The sequence below is a fragment of the Bacillus rossius genome, chromosome 8 (assembly GCF_032445375.1).
Source record: "Bacillus rossius redtenbacheri isolate Brsri chromosome 8, Brsri_v3, whole genome shotgun sequence".
Classification (NCBI taxonomy): domain Eukaryota; kingdom Metazoa; phylum Arthropoda; class Insecta; order Phasmatodea; family Bacillidae; genus Bacillus; species Bacillus rossius.
This window is the reverse complement of record NC_086336.1, coordinates 54067378-54094402: the sequence shown is the minus strand read 5'-3', so window position 1 is coordinate 54094402 and position 27025 is coordinate 54067378. Positions and strand designations below refer to the sequence as shown.

The window sequence follows — 27025 nt, the reverse complement described above, 5'->3', positions numbered from 1 at the left end:
CGAGAGTGGCCTACCTCGCTGTCCCAGCGTGATGTGGGAGGTCGGGAGGTAGGCGCCAGCAGCGCTGACAAGGTCTCAGGGCTCAGGACACAGGCAACTGGTCTGGACACAGAGAGAGAGACAGGGTGGTCTTCACGTCCTCGAGAGTGGCCTACCTCGCTGTCCCGGTGTGTGATGTGGGAGATCGGGAGGTATAGGCGCCAGCAGCGCTGACAAGGTCTCAGGGCTCAGGACACAGGCAACTGGTCCGGAAACAGAGAGAGAGAGAGAGAGAGAGAAATAGTGGTCTTCACGTCCTCGAGAGTGGCCTACCTCGCTGTCCCGGTGTGTGATGTGGGAGATCAGCAGGTAGGCGCCAGCAGCGCTGACATGGTCTCAGGGCTCAGGACACAGGCAACTGGTCTGGACACAGAGAGAGAGACAGGGTGGTCTTCACGTCCTCGAGAGTGGCCTACCTCGCTGTCCCGGTGTGTGATGTGGGAGATCGGGAGGTATAGGCGCCAGCAGCGCTGACAAGGTCTCAGGGCTCAGGACACAGGCAACTGGTCCGGAAACAGAGAGAGAGAGAGAGAGAGAGAAATAGTGGTCTTCACGTCCTCGAGAGTGGCCTACCTCGCTGTCCCGGTGTGTGATGTGGGAGATCAGCAGGTAGGCGCCAGCAGCGCTGACATGGTCTCAGGGCTCAGGACACAGGCAACTGGTCTGGACACAGAGAGAGAGACAGGGTGGTCTTCACGTCCTCGAGAGTGGCCTACCTCGCTGTCCCGGTGTGTGATGTGGGAGATCGGGAGGTATAGGCGCCAGCAGCGCTGACAAGGTCTCAGGGCTCAGGACACAGGCAACTGGTCCGGAAACAGAGAGAGAGAGAGAGAGAGAGAAATAGTGGTCTTCACGTCCTCGAGAGTGGCCTACCTCGCTGTCCCGGTGTGTGATGTGGGAGATCAGCAGGTAGGCGCCAGCAGCGCTGACATGGTCTCAGGGCTCAGGACACAGGCAACTGGTCTGGACACAGAGAGAGAGACAGGGTGGTCTTCACGTCCTCGAGAGTGGCCTACCTCGCTGTCCCGGTGTGTGATGTGGGAGATCGGGAGGTATAGGCGCCAGCAGCGCTGACAAGGTCTCAGGGCTCAGGACACAGGCAACTGGTCCGGAAACAGAGAGAGAGAGAGAGAGAGAAATAGTGGTCTTCACGTCCTCGAGAGTGGCCTACCTCGCTGTCCCGGTGTGTGATGTGGGAGATCAGCAGGTAGGCGCCAGCAGCGCTGACATGGTCTCAGGGCTCAGGACACAGGCAACTGGTCTGGACACAGAGAGAGAGACAGGGTGGTCTTCACGTCCTCGAGAGTGGCCTACCTCGCTGTCCCAGCGTGATGTGGGAGGTCGGGAGGTAGGCGCCAGCAGCGCTGACAAGGTCTCAGGGCTCAGGACACAGGCAACTGGTCTGGACAGAGAGAGAGAGAGAGAGAGAGAAATAGTGGTCTTCACGTCCTCGAGAGTGGCCTACCTCGCTGTCCCGGTGTGTGATGTGGGAGATCGGGAGGTATAGGCGCCAGCAGCGCTGACAAGGTCTCAGGGCTCAGGACACAGGCAACTGGTCTGGACACAGAGAGAGAGACAGAGTGGTCTTCACGTCCTCGAGAGTGGCCTACCTCGCTGTCCCGGTGTGTGATGTGGGAGATCAGCAGGTAGGCGCCAGCAGCGCTGACATGGTCTCAGGGCTCAGGACACAGGCAACTGGTCTGGACACAGAGAGAGAGACAGGGTGGTCTTCACGTCCTCGAGAGTGGCCTACCTCGCTGTCCCAGCGTGATGTGGGAGGTCGGGAGGTAGGCGCCAGCAGCGCTGACAAGGTCTCAGGGCTCAGGACACAGGCAACTGGTCTGGACAGAGAGAGAGAGAGAGAGAGAGAAATAGTGGTCTTCACGTCCTCGAGAGTGGCCTACCTCGCTGTCCCGGTGTGTGATGTGGGAGATCGGGAGGTATAGGCGCCAGCAGCGCTGACAAGGTCTTAGGGCTCAGGACACAGGCAACTGGTCTGGACAGAGAGAGAGAGAGAGAGAAATAGTGGTCTTCACGTCCTCGAGAGTGGCCTACCTCGCTGTCCCGGTGTGTGATGTGGGAGATCGGGAGGTATAGGCGCCAGCAGCGCTGACAAGGTCCCAGGGCTCAGGACACAGGCAACTGGTCCGGACAGAGAGAGAGAGAGAGAGAGAGATAGTGGTCTTCACGTCCTCGAGAGTGGCCTACCTCGCTGTCCCGGTGTGTGATGTGGGAGATCGGGAGGTATAGGCGCCAGCAGCGCTGACAAGGTCTCAGGGCTCAGGACACAGGCAACTGGTCTGGACAGAGAGAGAGAGAGAGAGAGAAATAGTGGTCTTCACGTCCTCGAGAGTGGCCTACCTCGCTGTCCCGGTGTGTGATGTGGGAGATCGGGAGGTATAGGCGCCAGCAGCGCTGACAAGGTCTTAGGGCTCAGGACACAGGCAACTGGTCTGGACAGAGAGAGAGAGAGAGAGAGAAATAGTGGTCTTCACGTCCTCGAGAGTGGCCTACCTCGCTGTCCCGGTGTGTGATGTGGGAGATCGGGAGGTATAGGCGCCAGCAGCGCTGACAAGGTCCCAGGGCTCAGGACACAGGCAACTGGTCCGGAAACAGAGAGAGAGAGAGAGAGTGGTCTTCACGTCCTCGAGAGTGGCCTACCTCGCTGTCCCGGTGTGTGATGTGGGAGATCGGGAGGTATAGGCGCCAGCAGCGCTGACAAGGTCTCAGGGCTCAGGACACAGGCAACTGGTCCGGAAACAGAGAGAGAGAGAGAGAGTGGTCTTCACGTCCTCGAGAGTGGCCTACCTCGCTGTCCCGGTGTGTGATGTGGGAGATCGGGAGGTATAGGCGCCAGCAGCGCTGACAAGGTCTCAGGGCTCAGGACACAGGCAACTGGTCTGGACACAGAGAGAGAGACAGAGTGGTCTTCACGTCCTCGAGAGTGGCCTACCTCGCTGTCCCGGCGTGATGTGGGAGATCAGCAGGTAGGCGCCAGCAGCGCTGACATGGTCTCAGGGCTCAGGACACAGGCAACTGGTCTGGACACAGAGAGAGAGACAGGGTGGTCTTCACGTCCTCGAGAGTGGCCTACCTCGCTGTCCCAGCGTGATGTGGGAGGTCGGGAGGTAGGCGCCAGCAGCGCTGACAAGGTCTCAGGGCTCAGGACACAGGCAACTGGTCTGGACACAGAGAGAGAGCCAGAGTGGTCTTCACGTCCTCGAGAGTGGCCTACCTCGCTGTCCCAGCGTGATGTGGGAGGTCGGGAGGTAGGCGCCAGCAGCGCTGACAAGGTCTCAGGGCTCAGGACACAGGCAACTGGTCTGGACACAGAGAGAGAGCCAGAGTGGTCTTCACGTCCTCGAGAGTGGCCTACCCCGCTGTCCCGGTGTGATGTGGGAGATCAGCAGGTAGGCGCCAGCAGCGCTGACATGGTCTCAGGGCTCAGGACACAGCCAACTGTCTGGTCAGCTGAGCGAGGTACGGGGCTGAGGCGGTGACCATGCTGGGCTGGTGGCCCCAGCCACTGGTCATTGTCGAAGCTCTTGGTACCTTCCCGATCAAAAAAATAAGAGGGAGTGATCCCTGGCAGTTCTTGTTTAATCTATACAGCTCTGGAATGTATAAGACGAACTGGAATTTCTCCCCACTCTAGGGCGCGCATGTGAAAGGGAAAGATTGTTCCGACCCTACGGCCGGCATTCTCACGTTCCCCCTCCCACATATGCGCCCTATCAGGGTATAGGGTGGGAGAAATTTCCATTTGGTTTTATATACATTCCATAGCTTATTTAAAACAGAACTGTTAGGGATCGGTCCCTTTAGTTTGATCGGGAGGGTATTAAGAGCTTTCGGCAATGACCGGTGGCTGGGGCCACCAGCCCAGCATGGTCACCGCCTCAGCCCCGTACCTCGCTCAGCTGACCAGACAGTTGGCTGTGTCCTGAGTTGTGGGAGGGACCGCGAGAATGCCGGCCGTAGGTCGGAACAATCTTCCGTCTGCTCCTCGATGTTCCGAAATGCCGAGACCGATGTTGGCACTGGGTACCTCCGCCGACACAGCACTAGTCTCCCTCCAGAGCCAATCAGGAAACCAATACGCCGTCCCAACGCAAACCCGGGAGCGGTCACCAGAGGCTGAGGCAACCAGCTGTGACGTCAGGTGGAAAACTTTTTTTTAGGGAAATAAAAAAATAGGAGAGAAATTTTCCGTGGGCAATTAAGACCGTTGGTACTCCCTTCCTTTCTCTAACACCTTTCCAAAGTCCATGGATATGTATGGGTTACTATTTTTACTGGATACCGTGGCGTATTCCGAAACGAAAAAATTTAATGAATTAAAGAGTTTCGTTAATTACTGCGAAAATTTAGCATGATTATAAGTCTATTCTCTTATAGTTCTAAGATAAAGTCTGCTCGATAACCAGATGCAACAGTGCTAAAAAAAGCTGTATTCTGCTTGGGGTATGTAAATTAATTATAACACGTTATTTAGTCAAATAGTACAGACACTACAGTAATAAAGGATTAGAATCATGACCGGTGCATAATCTCAGCTAACATATGATTTTGCGAAGTCCGGGCACGTTAATGGCAGCAGTTACGGCATTATTCCTTTCGTAATTTTCCTCTCAAAGGTAACTTATTTTTACATTTCCATATTCTAAGTATCTGGAAAGCATATGCATCCAACCACGCTGTACTTGTACTTGGATGGGAATCTACCAAGTTCGGAGCTGTCTCGCACATAGAATGTGCACTGAAATTCTAGTCCAGTTGCCTTTATTATAGGATACATTCTGAAGGAACATGTTTCGAGAAAACGGAAGTAAAATAAGAGGGAATCAATGAAATAGCTAAGGAATTTTCTATGGGATATAGAGGAGAGGCGCATATATTGATTGAAGTGTAAGTGATCTTTAATTAGTAAAAAAAAATTAATTATGTATCATTCACATTCTTTCCAATAAACACGTAATTAATGATATAATAATCATTACATTATTTTATGATAATATCAAAACTGAAGACATACTTTGAGCTTATTGAACTTACGTATTTTCGCTTCTATTGGAGAGGCAATAATCTAGTGACAGCAACTCTCATAACCTCTTCTTCATCCAGATGAAAACATTTGCCGGAATGTTCAAGACCGCTTGATGCTGATTCAAGGGACAGAGTGTTTTCCTGAGACCTCTTTCTGCGTATTCCAGTAGAAACAACCTCAAGGTAAATATCAGTTGTCACTTTGAATCTTGATAGACGTTAACAGATGCTATAGGTACGTACAGGTATCAGCTTTATAATATGTTAAGACACCGATAGAGCATTTGTATTTTCTAAAATGGTCGTATTGTGTGCAAACCTGTTTTCGATACACTTCTATAAATCTTGCTGACGGCTCATATCGTTGTCTTAACAACCATCACATGATCTAATTTGTAAATGAAGTTTTACATAACCCTAACTAAATTGCAAGTTTAAAACATATTTAAATGTAATGGCCAGGGTTTCCCAACCTGAGGTACACGTACCACTAGTGGTACGTTGCAACGTTGCAGGTGGTACGCAATAAAATGCTGTCAAGTTAAGTTCCATTGACCCTGATATTGAATGTTTGATAATGGACAAACAGCAACATTTTTCCTACTAAAATTAGTTTTTATTTTATTTTTGGACTCAATTTTAAATAATTGTAAAAAATTGTTTGTTTGTAATGTTGTTCAAATTTAATTAATGTCTATAATTGTTTGTTTTCAGAGTTATGTGTTACAAACTAAACAGCCATTTTGCAATAGACATTTGATTTTTTTTTTCTAAATTTCAAAAAATAACCATTGCTTATAAGCACCAAAATTTATATTACGGTAAAATTCCACTTTCGTCAATAAGGTTTATTTATCACGCGAGAGCACATTCTTCCAGACAACAACTTCTAGACAATTGTAGTGCTTCGAGCTTCTAGTAATGTCACTCTGCCCTTTGTTAATGGATAAGCATGTTAACGTTCTTAAAAATGTAATCTAAGATAAACCCTGCCGCTTTTACGTAATTTGTATCTAGGCAATTCTCAAAACGTGCGTGTAATCATACTCCATTGCCTAATGAGATCCTATCTCGAGCAAATAGCAAAGAATTTAAATGGCTTTGTTTTGTAGCTTAATAGATCTCGCGATTAAACTTTACAGAAAGCTGTTTAAATAATGAACGAAGAACTTTTATCAACGCCCGTATGACTAGGTTCACGTAATACTTTGTACCAGGAGGCACTGTTTGTCAGCCAGTTAAACAGCTGAAAAGAATTATTTCGAGAATAGGCAAAATTTTGTGCCAAACTATATATATTTTTTATTTTCATAGTACATAATATGAATACAACACCTACTGATTAACTGTTCCCATTTTTAATAACAGTCCTGTTTAAATATTTATGCTGGGTATTTGGCTATCGAGCATGATTTATAGACCAAACCAAAACATGGTATTTTTATCAAATATTTTTAAAAAACCCAAGATATTTCTACCAGATAAACGAATGAGAATCGAAACTGAGGGTGTAAAAACATCACAGGGTTTTATCACGTGACGTTTACAGAGACCCTCGCAGAATTACCTAAGTATTTACTGAAAATAAATTTCTTAAATCTTCGAATCATTTACTATTAAAAACAAACTTTGCAACACAATTAAACATAGCTGGGGTCACAGGTCATTTTCGTGATATTTCTGTAATCGTTTGATGGGTCGGCAGAAACCAAACTAGATTATAACATTTAAGGCAATTTAAGGCTGTTGCATTTATTTCACAAGGAATGTCAAGGTTTCATCATCCCGAACGATTGCTGAACAGATATACAATATTTAAAACCAATTTTAAATATTATATGAATGTTCTTGAAGGGGTCCAGTCACCATGATTACGCCCCGTGAAAGCTTAAGATTGTTCCGGAAGATCCGAAAGCTCATGAATTCATTTTTATTTGAGTTGCGTGTCTCTACCTCAAGCGATATCATTGGACACTGGTGCATATAACGAACACAACACTGTATTTTTTTTGTAAATGGAACAGAAATATTCATGTAAAACTAAAGTTGATTGTAAATTTGTACATTTACATGAAAACAACAGCATCGCGCTAGGCTGAGAGCAATTTTTAAAACAGATTTCGAGGAAAACTAAATGAATTATATTATGTAACTTGGGTTCGAATCCCATTGTAAGAAGCTGCAGTTTTACTCCCTGTAGTTGCCAGTTGAGTACTTCCAATCCTTCTCCGAAACCAATACGAAGACAAGAAGATGTACCGATGTCGAATCACGACGCAGTCCCATATAAGGCTGCGTCTGTTTGGTCGTCTAGTGTAAGGTCGCCGGTCTCGGCAGGTGGCAAGTGGACACAATAGGGGGGTTAATTTTCCGGCGCTCAGTTGCATGCCTCCATATCGCGCAGGGAAAAGGCTTTGTCACTCTCTATCCTTTGTGCTTTCGTTTGTTGTCCGCGTGGGAGGGGGGGGGGGGTTGCGCCATAGACTAATAATGATGTAGACCGATCCTTGTCTTCTAAGCGCAGTCCCGCCACTGGCTCGATGCGTGCCAACCGAGCTGTCAAACTCTTCTTTTGTAAACAATGACTAGTGCGCTGGATTAAAAAAATAAAAAGTTAGCGAATCTTTTCAGTACTCGCCTGAGATGTGTAACTTCCAACCTCGATAACGAACAAATCCGTGTGTTCTGGTGTTTCAAAAATACCTATAATACGAAACTAGGACGCGAAATGTAACTTACAATTCTTTAAGATCATTCCGCGAGCGTGATAAATAAACGCAAATTGGCGTTCCTGACCACATTTCTGGACGCGTATCACACGTAGTTTCCGCGCCCGCCGCTATAATTCGCTGCCGGAGCAGCTGCGTCGACTATCGAATCATTCGACTTGCAGAGAGAAATTTTAAACTATATAACGAAACGGCACCGATAAAAGCGAAACAGATTTGAAAAAATACTAAACCCCTGCTTGGGACCTCATTTACAAGGATTTTTTTTTTTTAATTTACGGCCTTCCTTGTTAAAATTCACAAAATACGAATTTATTATAAAGTTTTCTTTTGAATTTGTGATTTTTGGTTCTCGCCATCTTCCTCAGATGGCAGCACCGTGGTTACACATTTCCTTTCCATGCGACATCTGTTCCGTTGACGAAATTACTCCCACCAAACACCCTACACCGAGAGCTAAGATGTTATACATGAAAAAAATACCCCGTTAGTCATTTAGGGGTTCTCTTAGTCGTGTCTGTGTCTATGTTAGTGAGGCGGGATGATAAGCGCGACGCTCGTTGGTGTTTCTAGGGTGGTATCGCCTCTAAGAGCAAGCCTGTGAACTGGCGCGCAGTCTTCTCGTCGTCCATAGGACAGATATGAGATTTGAGCAGTAACCATTTTCATTGTATGGCGAAGAAATAGAGATGATGGTATTATCTTTGAAAGATTTGTGCAATGGGAGTGCATGACTTGATGTAGGCTGTTGGACATACGCCATTGCTTAGCATATGTATTTCTGCAGAAGAAAACTACAAAAAAACACAAATGACAAAAAACACAAATTAAGCAAAAATTGCTGTTGTCAGGATTTAACGCCACACAATATTCCACAACAGGAATATGGTCAACAAACGGAAAAAACAAAGAAAAATTGACTAACAGAGACGCACCTGTGTTTCCGTACCATGTGCGTCTCTGCCTGAGGACGGGAGCAGATAGCAGTTCCCGAAACGTCGCTTGTTTCTGTTTTAGAAAACTGTTGTGTTTGTTTAGTCTTTTCGTTTGGTCGTGTTTTTGTCTCGTTTTGACTGTTGTGCTGAATTTTTTGGGTTCAATATTTTTTGTGCTGTCATCATTTGTGGGGGTTTTTTAGTTTCTCTCTTTTTTTTTTTTTTTTTTTTTTTTGAAAACTATTGTGTTTATTTCGTCTTTTCGTTTTGCTGTGTTTTTTGTCTCGTTTCAACTGTTGTGTTGAATTTTTTTGGGTTCGGAATTTTTGTGCTGTCATCATTTGTGGGGTTTCTTTCGTTCTGTTAGTCCATTTTTCTTTGTTTTTTCCATGTTTGTTGACCATATTCCTGTTGTGGAATATTGTGTGGCGTTAAATCCTGACAACAGCAATTTTTGCTTAATTTGTGTTTTTTGTCATTTGTGTTTTTTTGTAGTTTTCTTCTGCAGACATACATGTGCTAAGCAATGGCGTATGTCCAAAAGCCTACATCAAGTCAGAGATGATGGTGTCATGAATGTCCCTTGAGTGGTTTTAAGAATCATTACCAGACGTTTCATGTCTAAAAACTTAATTTTAAAACATGTGCTGAAAATATATACATATATCGGTTACTTTGTTTTATAATAAGTCTGCGTATTACAAAGAATATCTATAAAAGAATGTTTCAGTTTGAATGTATGTTATAACAGTTAATTTAGATGATTTACAAAACACATATAAAATTGAAGGCAAACAAACCTACATGTTTTCTTACAAACTTTCAATATTTTCACCTTTAGTTATACAGTACACATCTCAATATACTAAAATTATGGGTATTTACCTTTCCACTTAGATGAAAAGTTGACTCATCGCTGAACACCATACACAATCAAGAAAGTCATCTTCCCTCTCAAACACTTGACGTGCAAAGTTACAATGTACACCATAGTCATCTGGCTTTAAAGCATATTGTAACCTGTAGGTATGGACGCATGTGTTAACGTGTTCTTAAAACATTTCACGCCGTCGTCTTTGGCAACTGAAGTTCAAGACTTGCTGCAGGTAAGATTCTCTGACACGGTGAACATCCTGTACAGACAGTTTTGGTCGTTCCGTGCGTTTCCCGTTACAAACACATCCGCTCGTTGCCTATACCATAGGCGGATGTTTTTACCACGTGGGGGATCGCAATTAAACTTAAACAAAACGCAAGTTCAACTGAGATTAAAGGTTCACTCTTAGCAGATTGCAGAACACAAAACGCTTTACGCTCAGGAGTTTCTTTTTTGCGTAGTTGGCGCTGAAGACGAGGGGGAAAAAAGCAGTACTCGCAAATGCGCTTATTAGAAATCTGTTTGAGTTATTCTTTAATTGTGACCTTGGACCAAAACTCTACAACGCTTACAGATAATACTATTAACATTTATAACTGGGTAATTCCTTTATGAATATTATGTATATCATTAATCATATGACACTTAGGTATTTTACGATACTGTTATGAAAATTTTATATTAAAATTCTTGAGCACCAAACATTATAAAATTCATTTAGGTTAATTTTGAATTATCTGCACAATATCTAAATTTCTTTTATCATCATTTATATTGCCCATAACATACAAGTGCAAACAATTTATAATTAGTAATGATTCTACTGTGTGTTTTGGGTAAGCCTACTCTTTGTAATTATTTCATGGAACTTAATATAAAGCTTTAAGTAGCAATCACTGCCATGGTAAGAAAATAATTATTCAGAATTAAATAGGAAAAAAACGCATTCATAAAACTGGTCACAAAGAACAATAACACATAATTAACCTTTGTGTTTTAAAGTAATTTATAGTTCAAAAATAACACTAAAAAGTGGTAGAGTAAATATTGTACAAAAATACTATTATAATCTTATCATCAGAAGATTTATCCATGGTATTCTAAAATAAATTTTTCCTGCCTAGATATGGCTTAAATTTTATCGTTGCCAATACAATCATCACAAATCCAACAAATGACCAGGAGGATTTTTAATATTTCTGCGTTGAATTTCGCGTCCGAGAGTTTCATATTATAAGTGTATTTGCAATATGAGAACACAATAATTGGGTCGTTACCGAGGTTAGACGTTACACACCATTGCTGTCGGTAACGCGCGGTGAATATATGTAGAGGATTTATGTGTCATGAATTTGCCATGACTAAGAACTCTTGACCAAGCAACAACATGGTTGTAAAAGTGTTTTTTTTTTTTGGGGGGGGAGGGGGTGAACGGTGAGAAAATGAATTTGTTTTTCTCACAAACATAACTGTAGTGACGCAACTCAAACCTCGTACCTTGAAACGGCTTTGAGACGCATTTATTCATCTCGAATTCGCAATTCATCGTCGCGAAACTCAACTGCGCACACTCAGTGTAAAAAAAAAATTGTTAACAAACCTTTTATGTGCCTTTTTTAAGTTTCCGTGTTCTGGCCCGGAACTTCGACCACGGCGGATGCAAAGGAAAGAAACAAACAAAAAACGACGTTTCCCCTGCACTGAGACGCCAGAGACTGAAAGCTTGCTCCACATCGAGGTGCGCTCTGCGATTGGTTGGGGTGTACTCGCTCGAAGCGGCGACCTTGAACTCCTTTGGAGAGCTCTCTTCAAAGCCCTCTGCAAACACACGGATCAGTGCAAGCGGAGCCCTGGGACTCGCTTTCCCCTGCTGACGACCATCTGCAAAACAAATTTCCCTGTTCAGCCGTGCCGGCGAATATTTTTCCCCCCTCAGTTTTTATTAATCGCCGTCGATCGGTCGGGCGAAGCGGAATCCTGACCTCCCACTAATTCTAGGAGAGGAATGTTTGAGAATGTAGTTGGACCTTTGAAATTGACCGTCGCGTCCGTCCGTTTCCCGCCCGTCCAACGAATCTCCTGACCTCAAGCCGATCAGATGGCCCGGAAAATTTGTCCGTACGTCCCGTCCGTCAAAAACCTTCCCAAAGCTTTTACTTGCGTCGGATGAAAATATAACCTCCAAAATGTTAACAAGGAATTGCGGGTACATTTACTAACTTATAAGGTTTTTAAAGCTTAGCTGCTTTCATTAAATGTTTTTACATACTATTTAAAAGATATTAAAGTTTGATGTTTGATACGAAAATATTAACCGATACATTAATTACGTATGGTAAAACTGAAAAGTAGTATAGCATAGTATGTCCGAGATCTGGCTTCTGGCTGTGGAGCCGAGAGCCGGCTCCGCCATCTTGGATTGTGACGTCACGGCGGCCATCTTGGATGGTTGTGACCTTGACCTTTGACCTTGACCTTGAATTTGATCCTCAAAAATCGCCAAAATTGGGCAAAAATTCCACAAAAATGACTCAAAATGACTCAAAAAATCCCGTTTTAAGGAAAAATTTCCCGTTTTCGAGGGAAAAATTTCCCGTTTCGAGGGAAAAATTCCCGTTTTTAGTCCTTAAAAATCCCAGCGGCTGAAAATTCCTAAAACTGGCTTAAGCATCCTTAACTCAAGCCTCAGTTAAGCCATTTCTAGGAATAAGGATACCATGACCGCCATCTTGGATTATGTCGTCACCGTTGCATTTTCCGTTACGGTCGCCATCTTTAACTTTTTTATTTATTATCCGATTTTAATAAAAAAAATTCAAATAATAAAATTTTAATAAAATAATTTTCCAAAACATACATTAACGACACGGAGCTCAGAGTCCTCGGTTCGAACCCGACGAATGCAAAAAAATGAAAATGGTGACCGATCCTTCCTCACAGTGGCTGCAGGCAGACTGGCCCCCCCCACCACTTTTTTTCAAAGCATATATAACATCATCTAGTATGACGTCATGTCCGCCATCTTGTCTTCGTCTGCTGGAAGCCATCATCATTGTATCGTCGGCTAGAGTGCGCTGACGCCATGTTAGTTTAATTCTTACCCGCTAGAGTGCAGTAATCATTTACTACTGTGACACCCGCCATCTTGTCATTTGGCCGCCATCTTGAAAATCCGTGATTATTTAGCTAGAAAATCGGGAATAATTCCAAAATTCATCAAAAAATTAACTTATTAGAATTCTGATTGATTATATCGATTCCCGGCCTTGGTTCGATCCCCTAGCCGATACAAACCAACTTTAATATTTTAAAAAAGTACCACTAAAGTGTTAGGTTTGAGAAAATAAAAAACACCACAAGTTCTTTTAAAAAAAATTTATTACATAAATTCAATACACTACTACAAGTACAAAAAAAATACACAGACAAATTACTAAAGCCTTGTGGATTTCTCGATTGAAACAGTCTTCTTACTATACAGACTAAGTCCTTTACATGACTTTAAATGTCTATTCAGTTTATCAGGTCGACATATTGGTACACCGCAATTTGCACACAAAGCAGAATTATCGACTTCATTAAAAGGACAGTGATATATTTCATGTTGTTTTGCACTTCGAATAGTTGCTAATGTTTTGTTACAAAATATACAGCTTGATTCTGATGAATGTACAGCCAGTCTATTACAATTCCTGAGGTGTCGTTTTAATCTTCCATATTGTACAAACTTGCTTAAACATCTGTTGCACTGATATTTAATGCGTTCAGAGTTATCACTACAATTGTGTATTACATAATCACGTAATTTCAAGTTTTTGATCTTCTCGCAGTACGTGCAGCCGGATGATGGAACACCGTTGGATGCACCTTCCTTCATCAATGCCACTGGAACTGTTGACAACCATTGTAACACTGCTGACATGTTAACTTCTGAAGCCGTTGAGGTCTGCTCTGCAGAAGATGTTGCACGCGTCGAAATCTCCTGCTGTGCTGAGAGAGCAGGTGTAGCTGTAGACGTCGATGTCATCGTGCTCTGCACTGATGATGGTAGACCTTCGATCCAGGTTGGTGTTGATATTGGTAATGATGCCATCGAGTTCTCAAGAATAGCTAGATACTGGTCTATTAATCAAGTCTCACTATCTAAGCCGTTCATCACCGCAGCCAGAGACGGACTGAAGTCCATATCACCTGGGGTCTCACTTATATAGTCTCATTAGCCGGTACAACACATGAGTCAAATCAATAACCATGTTCATTATACGTCTCGGAGCATTTTTTATAATGAAGATGCAAGCTATCGAGACGTGAAATTAGTTTATTGCACTTTTTGCACTGAAACAGTATTCTTTGAGCATTATTCTGACAGCTGCTTCTTTCATGTCTGCGCGCATTTGAAGTTCTAGTAAATGGTGCGTCACAGTATTTGCACTGACGCAATGTACGCTCTTCATTAGTTGAAGTCTGGAATGCAGATGGTGAAACTTCAGCTGATGATGGAACAGCACGTATCGTTGTCTCCTCTGCAGCAGGTATCGGGATCTTCACAGCTGTCGTCACCTCAGCCATTGAGCCCTCCGCTGCCATGGTCTCCTCTGCTAATGGTATCGGGATCTCCGACTCCATCATCGTTGCTGCCATCGAGGTCCCAGCTGCTGTCGGTAAACATTCTATTCCGCTCGACATAACTAAATCTCACGAAACTTAATGGAGAGAGCACGTCCGTACTGCACCGCGACCAGAGGTGAACTGCGGGTCCAGTCGTCCGAACCTCGCTTATATACCCGCGGTCTACTGGTATACCTCATGAGTCAAAATAATGTCTGTATTTAAAATTATTTTTTTATTAGGTACCTAAAAATTGTAGAAATAAAAAGCATACGAGTTCAAGTTTTACACATTTATTTATAAAGAGTACACAAATACATATTAGGTTAAGGAATCAAGCATTTTCACAAGCAAAGTCTTTAATGCCGCACGAACTGACACGTCGACTCCGGTTCCAACTGGTTCGTTGACTCCGGTTCCAACTGGTTCGCAGGCCACAGGATCAGGAACACAGGTTTCCAGCTGGTCATCTTCTGCAACGTCGACAACTCCGACAAGACATGGACGGTGATGTCTGTGACCACGTCTACGCCTGGGCTTTGGCTCAGTGCTAGTTGGGACAGATTCACTGCCTGAACTGCGACGACGAGACGCACACCGTTTGGACGTCTGCGTAGAAGCATCACAGGTCGCAACAGGTTGCAACACGTCCATGTTTGGTGTTGCACATGCAGACGAGGCGACAACCTCAGCGATGCTGGCAGGAAGGATTTTTGTGTGGTCTCATGTGATAGACGGTACAGTTTCCAGGTTCGCAACAATCTACCAGCTGCTGGGTCGGTTCGTAGGACACAGGAAAGTGCGCAAACCGCCAATGCTGAGCGCCTCCATCACAGGTTTCTGTATATGTACGTAGATACCCGGAATCCCAGTAGCTGTACTCGACACTGCTGAAGCTAGGTCTTGCGCTCACGTACACGTTAGCAGGATGAAACGTAAACATCTTCTTGCAGGCCGAACGACAACTGAAGGCACGTACGTATGTACGCCATTTATATATGCAGGCTCCTACTAACACTGTGTGTGCCATTTCTGCATTAACTGCGAGTTTGTACAGGCACAGACACGTTCAAACTTGTCACGTAGCTGCACGGCGTATATTGCACTAAGCTTGCGCAGGGAAGGACAGCCGTAGTCGGTCTGTATATCCACAATTTCAGCTGCTCCGACGTCACACAGTTCTCGTAGCCATTTCTTCTGTTCAGGTCCAGCGACGTAGATTATTTCGTTTTGCAGTAGTAAATCTTCAATAGTGTTTTTCACTTGGTGGTACGGAATTTTTCCTTCGTCCCACTCTAGTCCATGATAATATTTACATAACCATTCATTCGACCGTTTACTTTTTTCGTCTAGTAGTTTCCACGGATACGGAGGTCGGAAGCTGCGGGTTCGAGTCTTGTCTCCAGAGGTGACGCTAATTTCCTTGAGCACGAATCCGTTTTGGCTCTGGAAACCTTGCAGGTTGCAGTACATCTTGTCGCTAGCAATGCTCGGTCGTAACTAAATTATCATAGAAAACGAAACGGTATTTATGTCAGAATTTTCACAAGTTTGTCTCGACAATTGTACGAAGCAAGCCGATCGTGAAGTATCAGACAAAAAGCATAGGTGTTTGGCGGAATATTTCCGCTAGTCGTTATCTCGATCCTACAGTCGATGATGTTTGAATTTATACGATCATCCTGTTTGGAAACGTCAAACACCATTAACGGTGCCTTGTTCTTGAAACTGTTGGGACTCAGTATCGGTGACTGTATCCGACCGTAGTAAGCTTGCTGAAACTTGGCATACATTTGATATGCTAGAAGAAATCTTCCACTTTCAAAATCCATGTTCATGTCAACGTACGGATAACTTTCGCTGTTTAAAAATATTTTTACATTACGTATTTGACAGTTATCGAATATGGAGCGACTTACTCCTGCATTAAGCTGTCTTCCGGTCTGAAGTCCGACGATGATGTATCTTGGTTTTTCCGTAGCGAAGCTGGACTTTACTATCCAATTGATACGCTGACTATGAGGCAAGCCAGGATAAGTTTCCAGGCTCCAGGATCGGAATGGCACATCGAAGTTCTTGCCATTTTCTATGTTCTTCAACATCTTGACTCGCTCAACGGTGCTCACTTGGATGTGGGGCAGCATCCACTCGATAGACTGAAGTGTTAGCGAAACATCTTGAGGGTTTTCAGCAGCGGCGACAATTGCATTAATGTGCGTGTTGGCTAGAAGCAGTACGAGCTCTTGTTTCGAATTAATGATTATATGCTTGTAGTCCTCAGCGAATCCGAGAAGCATGGACAGAGGAACACAAACTTCGAACTTTCCTTCGGCATAAACCGGAAGCTTATATTCATCCTCGAGAGCCCAACCGGCCATCTTTGCAGCAGACAGTTCATTTGGCGTGAGCGAAAGGTAATTTTTCATAGCAGATGTTATGCCTACATCTCTCGTCTGGTCTACCTCGACACCATTGAGTACATAAGTAATGCGCTCGATTAGGTGAAGAATACCATTGCAGGATATTGATGTCGTTGTCGGATGCGTACCATCCGCTTTTGTAAGCGTGCCTCTTATACGTAGAAATGACTGCGAAGGTAAAGTACAAATATCTTGGTGCTGTACAGCAATGCGTACTTCCGATGGTAGTGCGTACGGTCCGAGCAGGAAAGGCTGGTACTCGTGCAATTCCATTTTCGTAATGCTGTCATCAAAAATGACCGGATCTTCCACGTTGAGGATTTCGTCTTCCATATTTATTCGGCACTTGTCCAATACTGAGGAGATACTTTATGTTGTCAGGTGTTAACGCACCGATGTCTGGTAGAGAACTGTTCTTATTCACGACAATACGATTTCTTTTATAACTGTTCGGTGTTACGAACTTTATGCCCATCGCTTCAAGTGCAGACGTAATGTAATTTCTTCGTCTTGAAAATTCACCAATCGTCCTCGCTGGTCAACGATTCGGACGACGACTTCGTGTGCGCACTTCACGACGACTGGAACGTAAATGATACTTTGCGGTACTTCTACCAGTTTATATCCTGGCGGGACCATCGGCGAAAACTCGTGAATCATGTTGCTTAGTCTTCCGTTGAGATACGTTCCACTTGCCAAATTACAGTTTATTCTTATGACATTCACAGGCAAAATGTTTACTGCGCGCGTAGATTCGTACGTTCTTCCTGTACCATACACCTTTGATTCGAATCCGAGCATCGTACCTATGGTCCCAGGTTTCGTAAAGTCGACATTTTCACTGCATGTTAGAATGCTTTTTTGAGTGTTTGGATTTCCACGCAGTTGAAAGTCTACATCCTGTGGTAACATATCCCTGATGTAATTTGCAATGTCATCTATTTCGTAAGAGCCAACAGGTAACTGTATTTCATGAGCGGTCCCATCGCTTTTCAGGAAGCATATCTTGCAGTTTTCCTCGTCGATATTAGGTATGGCATTATACGTTTGAAAATCTACGAGTCCGATACACCATTCTCCGTCTAAATCCAGAGGCGGGAAATGAACCGCCCGCAGCTCAGATGCGTGACCTGTCAGGGTAAGTGTTATCGACATGACTAATAAATTATCGTCACTGCACAACCTTTAAGTAGCAATTTTTATTGGTCAGCTAATTTTTGTTTGTTAAAAAGCGAAGACACAAGTGTCCGCAGTTTGTTTGATTTGGCCTCTGTTCCGTTTCGTAATTGTAAAACAACGTAGTGGACCGGCCCAGGTACAACCTAAGTTCTGGCGGAGGGCGTAAATTACCGAAACTGTCGTAGTACTCGGCCATGTTTCCAGTCTTTACATAGGCTACCCAGTGCGTGCCTCGACCCGCCGACGTGTCTAAATTAATTATGGCGCACTCACGTGTCTTTGGCTTGCTGGGCAAAGTGTCTCGCATAAACACGCCGCGGAAATTTGCTATTTTAAGTTTGCGTGCGTACTTTATTAAATCTACGTTGGTGAGCGGACGTTTCGGCAAAGAACTTAGGATTTTTTCATTCGTTTCTTTTTCATGCCTCGGCCTGTCTTGTGAGGTCGTAAGTACAGTCCTGCGCCGTTTTTTTTACCGATGGCAATGGCTTCCATGCTGGCATTGTGTCGCTGTGCTTCTTTTAACTGCTTGCGCTCATTCTTCGAAGTGTTAAGTGCCCGCACTATACCGCTCGTTGCACCGATGAGGCCGCCGAGAACACCCAATGCAGGCAAAAGCAAAGGAAGAAATCCTCCTATAATCTTCTTGTCGAGAGTCTGTAATTTTTGCTTGGCTTTTTGCACACCTGCACCGATCTTGCGTTTGGTCTTGCGCGAGTTAGTCTTTGACTTGATGGAGCCGGCTCGACGAGCGCCCAGTCCTAATTTCGTCTTTGCCTTCATGATCTTAGATACGCCCCACGCTGCGATTTTCTCTCCTAGTCCCGCGTCCGGCGATTTGCTTATATCTTCAGCTTCCTGTGCCAATATCTGATCTGCTCTGTGCCTAGATTCCAGATCCTTGCTTAATGAATATGCGATATCGTGCTGCTTGCACTTTTCGTCGAGAGAATTAATGCCCACGTCACCGCGAGCTAACCTTTTCGCTAGTTTAGTGCCGGGGCCGCAGAATCTGTAGCCGGGAATGTGTAGCTCGAATGGTAGTTTGTTTATCAGCGAGTTTATGAGTCCCGCGCCGATGTGTTTTTTGTTCTTACCTCTTCGAGTCATTACGCACAACTGACCAGAAAGTATAAATATGTTTGATTTTATACAATTACTTTAGTACAATGCAGGTCGTCAAGCAAGACGTGTGTTTGCCCGTGCGCATTACGCAAGACGATGTATTTAGTGCGCGTGAATCACGACATGGCTTACTGTTGCCTTCTGCTGTACGATGCATAATGGCGGGTCCGTCCAACTGCGGCAAGACGTGTGTTTTACTGAGTTTACTGGAGGAACCAAATGGTCTTCGGTTCGAGAACGTTTACTTGTATTCCAAGTCGTTGCAACAGCCAAAGTACCAGCGCCTAGCAACTGTTCTACGATCTGTGGATGGTCTGGAGTATTTTCCGTTTAGCGATAATACCGATGTTGCACCTCCAAGCGAAGCAAAAGCCAATTCCGTGTTTGTTTTCGACGATGTAATGTGCGAGAAACAAGGCATAATACAAGAGTACTTTTCCATGGGCAGACACGCCAAGGTAGACTGCGTTTACCTGTGTCAGACGTACAGTCGTATTCCAAAACATCTCCTACGAGACAACGCAAATGTCATAGTTTTGTTTCGCATGGACGAACTTAATTTACGCCACGCTTATGATGATCACGTAAACACCGACATGACATTCCAGGAATTCAAAGACATGTGCTGCTTGTGTTGGAAAGAAGAACACGGATTCCTAGTTATAGTCAAAGACTGGCCTATATATAAGGGCAGGTACAGACGAGGTTTCGATCAGTTTATCACCAAACATGAGTCATAGCATTTCGAAATTCGGTCGTAGCAGTCGAGACTTACGTACTGCTCTCAAGTCTCATGACGACGTTATCCGCAAATACATTTCGCTACTGGCTCAAAAAGTAGACGGGGTGAAAAAGGAATTTCTTGAGTACCTTGTAGCCATAGACCAGCGCGTGGAAGCTTCGGATTCTCGCATTCGCGACATGATCGAAGTTTCGAATGCACAAAGACGTGACGATCTGAGGACGTTTCAAAGTAGTCTGAAAGCATCACTATCTCAATCGTCAACAAATTCAGATTTGGCCAAACACAAGAAAGAAGTTTCTGCGAACGAATAAAAAAGTATATAAGGAGGTCTTGCAATAAGTTTTCAGCCAGTACAATGTCGGACCTGGCCAGTGACCTTCATCGAGCTATACAGTCTGTTCGTGAAAAATATTTACTTGCTAGACGAACCAGACTTGCACGTGAGATGGAAAATGAGGAGATATTTAAACCAATCACTAGTCGCCTCGACGAACTTAAAAACAAGGAAGAACCAGCCTTCATTGTGAAGACAGAAGTTGAAGATGAAATGCCGACTGTAAAGAAGAGAAAGTATGAACCAGATCGAGAAGAAGAGGACTTAACAAATACAGAGTCCATGCACAAGAAAAAAATACCGAAAAAGGGACATCAAGTTAATGCAATGGTCCGACCATACCTGACATCGTTTACGAACCGGAATAATGACACGACCTACGGAGTGTACAGAAAACATAATAAGTGGTTCCTCGGTGCTAAAGAAATAGACTTTCTACCAGGAAACATCGTGCGCGTAGCAGAGTTCAAAACGCGCGGGACTCCGGGTCTGTACGAATTGCTGTTTCGCAGGGAACCTAAAGGATATTCTCACAACGACTTACAAGAGTACAAAAAACTGCTAGAGCTAACCAATGCACATTTTCGCGATAACGATCCAGATAGTGGTGTATATAAAGATGTAGATCATGAAAAAATGGACATTCTCGCTAATCTCTTCAGTGAACTAACAATACACGGAGAAGGTTTAAAAAGGCTAGAAAGTGGTCAGACATTTGACTATGTATATTGGGACGACCCTAATGAATTAGTTGATCGCCTTAGAATTCTACATGCTTCGCTTAGTGTAGGAAACTATTCGCACATCAACGAAATAGTCTCTATACTTGAAGAACTGAAGGAAGCCGGCTACATACAATGAGTCGAACCGGAATGGCTCGCGAACTTCATGCTCCTGCTAGACGAAAATACCTTCGTCGCAAAGTCATAGTTCGTGGAATTGATGATTTATTCCAGGCGGACCTTGTTGAGATGATACCGTATTCCCGATTGAATAAAGGTTTCAAGTACATGTTGACAGTCATCGATGTTCATAGCAAGTTCGCTTGGGCTAGACCTGTAAAATCAAAGACTGCAACTGACGTAACCAAGGCCATGAACAATATTTTGCGTGATGGACGTGTACCGTCGCACCTGCAAACGGACCTCGGGAAAGAATTCTACAATGCAACCTTCAAGGCTTTGATGAAGAAGTATGGCATCAAACACTACTCTACATTTACTAACGTCAAGGCCTCCGTTGTCGAAAGGTTTAACAGAACTTTGCGTTCCAAGATGTGGCGACAGTTCACGGCTAACGGAAATTACAAGTGGCTTGACATCTTGCCGAAACTAATAAGCGAGTATAATTCCACGGTGCATTCTACCACGAAAATGAAGCCAAAGGACGTAACGGACAATCGCCTGCTTAAAACAGTGTTTTCCAACACGAAGAAGAAAGATCCACGAAAGCGTAAAGCTAACGCCGGTGACATTGTGCGAATCTCCAAGCAGAAAGGTATCTTCGAGAAAGGTTTCACTGCAAACTGGAGTCCCGAACTTTTCCGTGTGACACATGTTCGTGAATCAGAGCCTAGGACCTACTACCTCGAAGATTTGGACCACAAACCTATCCATGGAGGCTTCTATGCCGAAGAGATTCAGCCTACGTTGTATCCCGATACATACTTGGTGGAGAAGATTATAAAACGAAGAAATTACGTGATTATGTAATACACAATTGTAGTGATAACTCTGAACGCATTAAATATCAGTGCAACAGATGTTTAAGCAAGTTTGTACAATATGGAAGATTAAAACGACACCTCAGGAATTGTAATAGACTGGCTGTACATTCATCAGAATCAAGCTGTATATTTTGTAACAAAACATTAGCAACTATTCGAAGTGCAAAACAACATGAAATATATCACTGTCCTTTTAATGAAGTCGATAATTCTGCTTTGTGTGCAAATTGCGGTGTACCAATATGTCGACCTGATAAACTGAATAGACATTTAAAGTCATGTAAAGGACTTAGTCTGTATAGTAAGAAGACTGTTTCAATCGAGAAATCCACAAGGCTTTAGTAATTTGTCTGTGTATTTTTTTTGTACTTGTAGTAGTGTATTGAATTTATGTAATAAATTTTTTTTAAAAGAACTTGTGGTGTTTTTTATTTTCTCAAACCTAACACTTTAGTGGTACTTTTTTAAAATATTAAAGTTGGTTTGTATCGGCTAGGGGATCGAACCAAGGCCGGGAATCGATATAATCAATCAGAATTCTAATAAGTTAATTTTTTGATGAATTTTGGAATTATTCCCGATTTTCTAGCTAAATAATCACGGATTTTCAAGATGGCGGCCAAATGACAAGATTGCGGGTGTCACAGTAGTAAATGATTACTGCACTCTAGCGGGTAAGAATTAAACTAACATGGCGTCAGCGCACTCTAGCCGACGATACAATGATGATGGCTTCCAGCAGACGAAGACAAGATGGCGGACATGACGTCATACTAGATGATGTTATATATGCTTTGAAAAAAAGTGGTGGGGGGGGGGCCAGTCTGCCTGCAGCCACTGTGAGGAAGGATCGGTCACCATTTTCATTTTTTTGCATTCGTCGGGTTCGAACCGAGGACTCTGAGCTCCGTGTCGTTAATGTATGTTTTGGAAATATTTTTATTAAAATTTTATTATTTGAATTTTTTTTATTAAAATCGGATAATAAATAAAAAAGTTAAAGATGGCGACCGTAACGGAAAATGCAACGGTGACGACATAATCCAAGATGGCGGTCATGGTATCCTTATTCCTAGAAATGGCTTAACTGAGGCTTGAGTTAAGGATGCTTAAGCCAGTTTTAGGAATTTTCAGCCGCTGGGATTTTTAAGGACTAAAAACGGGAATTTTTCCCTCGAAACGGGAAATTTTTCCCTCGAAAACGGGAAATTTTTCCTTAAAACGGGATTTTTTGAGTCTTTTGAGTCATTTTTGAGGAATTTTTGCCCAATTTTGGCGATTTTTGAGGATCAAATTCAAGGTCAAGGTCAAAGGTCAAGGTCACAACCATCCAAGATGGCCGCCGTGACGTCACAATCCAAGATGGCGGAGCCGGCTCTCGGCTCCACAGCCAGAAGCCAGATCTCGGACATACTATGCTATACTACTCTGAAAATATTTTTAATAAATATCAGAGCAAAAAAAATCTGTTCAATGAATTATGCAGTGCTTAACTTTTATGATAGTCTATGTAATGTACCTGTACAAGAGAGATTTTCACCACTACCGAAGCCTTCTAATCTGTTGGTAGAATCAAAAAGTGAAAAGTTTCGACACAGGCGCTCTCCTTTATGACGAACGGATGTTGCTGATGGACGGATGGTGGTGACGGACGTACGGTGCTTACGGACGTACGCGACGGAGCATTGAAAGTCCACCTTATGGTGCACCACACACTGAAGAAAATTTTTTTTTATGAAACCAGTTTTGTGATAAACGAAACATTAATTTAGTGAAACTATTCACTGCAAAAAAACAAAATATATGCACATTGAGTTTCACGAAACCAAAATATCGCATAGTTGCGGAAACAAAGGTTTCTTGAAATTTGTAGTTGTGGTTACATGTTACATAGTTTCGTCCGTTTTGTGTTATAATTTCAAGTACCAGTTGGAATCATTGACATTGTTTTCATAAATATTGATTTTTGTTCTTTCTTTGTTTGATGACGATTCCGAAAGAAGATCGTGATTTTATATTCGATACATACTGTGAAAACTTAGGAATATCTTCTCGTCGGCACTTAATTCCTTTGAAACTACACAACTACTATGCTGTCTATCAATAATAAGTGTATGGACCCAGTTAAGTTGTTCACATTTTTATTTCTCAGCTATCAGTACAACATTAGCTTTTCCTCTTCTTTGTATTACGATATTGTTGGAACAATTTCTTTCAGTTAAATTGGTGTGCGACAAACACGATTAGGTTCATGAAACTAATTTCATGACATCTGTTTCATGAAATCATTTTCTTCGGTGTACAGCCCACCTGAAGAGTGGATTTATGGTTTCAAATCACGCGGCTAAGCACAGGTTCACCAAAAGAGTCCGGGTTCGATTCCCGGCTTGGACGAAACCCGGTTTTTATCGCATGTGTGGAAACGTGGTGTACGTTGCCGATAGATTTTTGTGTTTTCCCGTTACTCCTACGAGTGCGTTTCGCCAATGCTGCATTCTCATATTATCACAATTTAATTGTCTCAATGACTTCAGTGTAAACGAGACGTTGATAAACTTTACTTTAATTGACTCATTCATCCAAAGTACTGTCGGGCTCCGAACCAACAGCTTAGCAACTTGGTACTCGTAAATTTGAGACGTGCCGAAGTAATTTTGGTACCCAACCCATTTCCCTTGAAACGTGTTCATGATGTTAAGCCCTTAATTATATGTTAGTATACAGTAGTTAAAACAGAGTTTTTTTGTACAGATAAAAAGGCTCTTTTATGCTGACAACTCTGATCTACACTAAAAATAAAAGAATTCAGAATAAAAAATATATATCCGGGAGTAAAAAGAATCGTATGTATATATGTGTGTGTGTTTTTTTTAAATTCTTTGTCTGTTTGTTCTGACATCACTCAAAATCTACTCAATGAATTTAGATGAAACGTTTTTGGTTAGTAAGGTCTTTGGTTAACTTAAACTTTAAGCTATAATGTAATATCGAAGTTCCATTCACAAAGCTGCCAATGTGTTTTGACGATAAAATTAATATCTTTGAAGTTTACCAAGCAAAAGTTAAGCTATTTGTAAACAAAACATGAACCACCGACCAGTTTGTTAGAATTGACCGAAATTCTTCTTTTAAAGGACGGAGTATGAGTTGTTTGGTTTTATAAAAAAAATAATAATTATATGTACCCAAAATTCCCATGTTATATTTTGTTGGTTGATTGTATAGTTTGAAACCTGGAACCAGTGGATTTGCAGTGATATAGGTTGAGTAAATTGAAGTTATAATTTGAGCTATAACTGGTTCTCCGTCATGAATACAGTGTTACAAAACAACATTTACTATCAAAGCAATAATTTATTTGAAGCTTCTTGCTACGTACATAAGAAAATTCTATCCGAGTTGGGTGTGGATGAAAAAACAAAATTGGCGCTCACAGAACCAGCGAAATCTAGTGATAAAAATGGGCTGTCTGATCGCCCGTTTTGACCTTCAGCATGAGTTGGAACAAACTTGCAAAGAATTGCATCGTCCTCTGAACGTCACTTTGGAACCAAAAGGAACGATAATATGTCCCTTCTTCTTCTTCTATCGGGCCAAAAGGAGCCGAGTTACCGGAAAAAGTATTTTGTTATTCATGAAAAACAGCGCCGTCCTTCCGGAGTGCCGGAGAAGAAAAATCGAATTTCCCGCCCAAGGATAACCCTTTTCGGATGATCATCCTAAAATACTGTTATTTTGGTGGCACTCGACAGCGAACGATAGTTTCTTTTTTTTTTTTTTTTTTTTAGGTGTTGGCTGAATGTTTTTCGCGATGCTTTCTTACAACACTTACAGTTTTTGACAACTTCATAGAAAACTGCCGAATTATGTTATGAAAATAAGAATGGTTTCGGCATCGTAAAAGAAATCCTCGTGGAACTTTTTTTTCAGAACAATCGCGGCGCACGTGATTCTCCATAATCACCATAATTTCACGAAATATGTCGCGTATATGTGTTAAATTTTTGCGATAATGACTATAATCACATAAATAATGACACCGAAAATCGCTACGAAAAAAAGATAGTAAGGAACAATCGACCGTTTGACAAATTTTTGTTACATAATGAAAATATAAAATAAGGTTCTGAATTGACTTTTGACCTAGCGTTAATTCATAAAAGTATAGTTGAAGTTGACTAAATTTTAAATACTATTTTAATTATATTTAAAAGGTGGTAAGATTTTATGATATGAAACTATTTGTTGAAACGTGTTGTCAACTTGTGGTTTATTTTCGTTATCTATATAAATATCTTATGTCGTATATTCATTTTGGTGAGAGATTGAAGCAATCAGATGGTTAAATTCGTCCAACGTAAGACTTATGTAGCCCTTACATCGACTGATAGTTGAACTTGTAACTCACCTCTATATCGCCACACTGCGGGTCGCTATAACTGTGAATAGAATGTGATTAGAAATACTTAAAAATTATTCCGATTATTAATGTTTTGCACGTCCGCACTCGTGTAATAAATACTTCTACGACATAAACCTATTGTTAGTTAATCAATGTGCTGTTGTTTTCTACTTTATGGAAATAGGTCAGAGTACACGACATATTACAGTCAATAAATAATTTAGTATGTATCTCCCTACAGAAATTTCAATTTTGAACCAAATAAACAGGTTTGACATTTAATTTTATTCAGTGTTAGTGAATATATGAAAGTGTTCACCGAAATTTCACAGAAGTAAAAACAGATTGTATGCTCATAGAAGATTATTATTATCATTATTTTATATTCAGAGCAGAAAAACTAATGCGTGAAAATTAAGGACCAGGAAATGGTTTAAGACACTTTTATGAGCAATTTTTTTTAATGAGCATAACAGTTTTTTTTTTCGTGATTTTGCGCTCACAAGCTATGCGTTAAAAATACAAACTTCCGCCCGGTTTTACAATATGAGAGTTGTATCCGCTTTGGAACGTGCGAGATGATAGGCCTATTATAAGTTCGTGATATAGAGACTGTGGACTTGTATAAGGGGCAATTGTAATAAATTATCTATATAGAATTGTTTAGGTGCATTCATCAAGGAACAATATTTTTTCTTGGTTCCTGTAGCAAAGCATTCATTAAATTATATTATTTTTTTCCTCATAAAATATATAGAGTTTGCTTTCTCGGTAAGCCTATAAAACCATTTATTTAGTTAACGGTCTCGTGTAAAAAACAATTCTTTAGATCGAAAAAAAAAAATATACTGAACACTGAG

The 27025-nt window shown here is 42.4% G+C and overlaps 1 protein-coding gene across 1 annotated transcript in view; it reads right to left on the bottom strand.

The window, feature by feature from the left end:
• LOC134534958 (sodium-coupled monocarboxylate transporter 1-like) overlaps nucleotides 1-3048 on the bottom strand; it is a 32468-nt gene extending 29420 nt beyond the window's left edge. Inside the window, exon 1 of the mRNA XM_063373712.1 lies at nucleotides 2993-3048. The gene's annotated coding sequence lies outside the window, so the exon portion shown is untranslated. The remainder of the gene's footprint in view (nucleotides 1-2992) is intronic.
• Between the last annotated feature and the right edge of the window lie 23977 nt (nucleotides 3049-27025).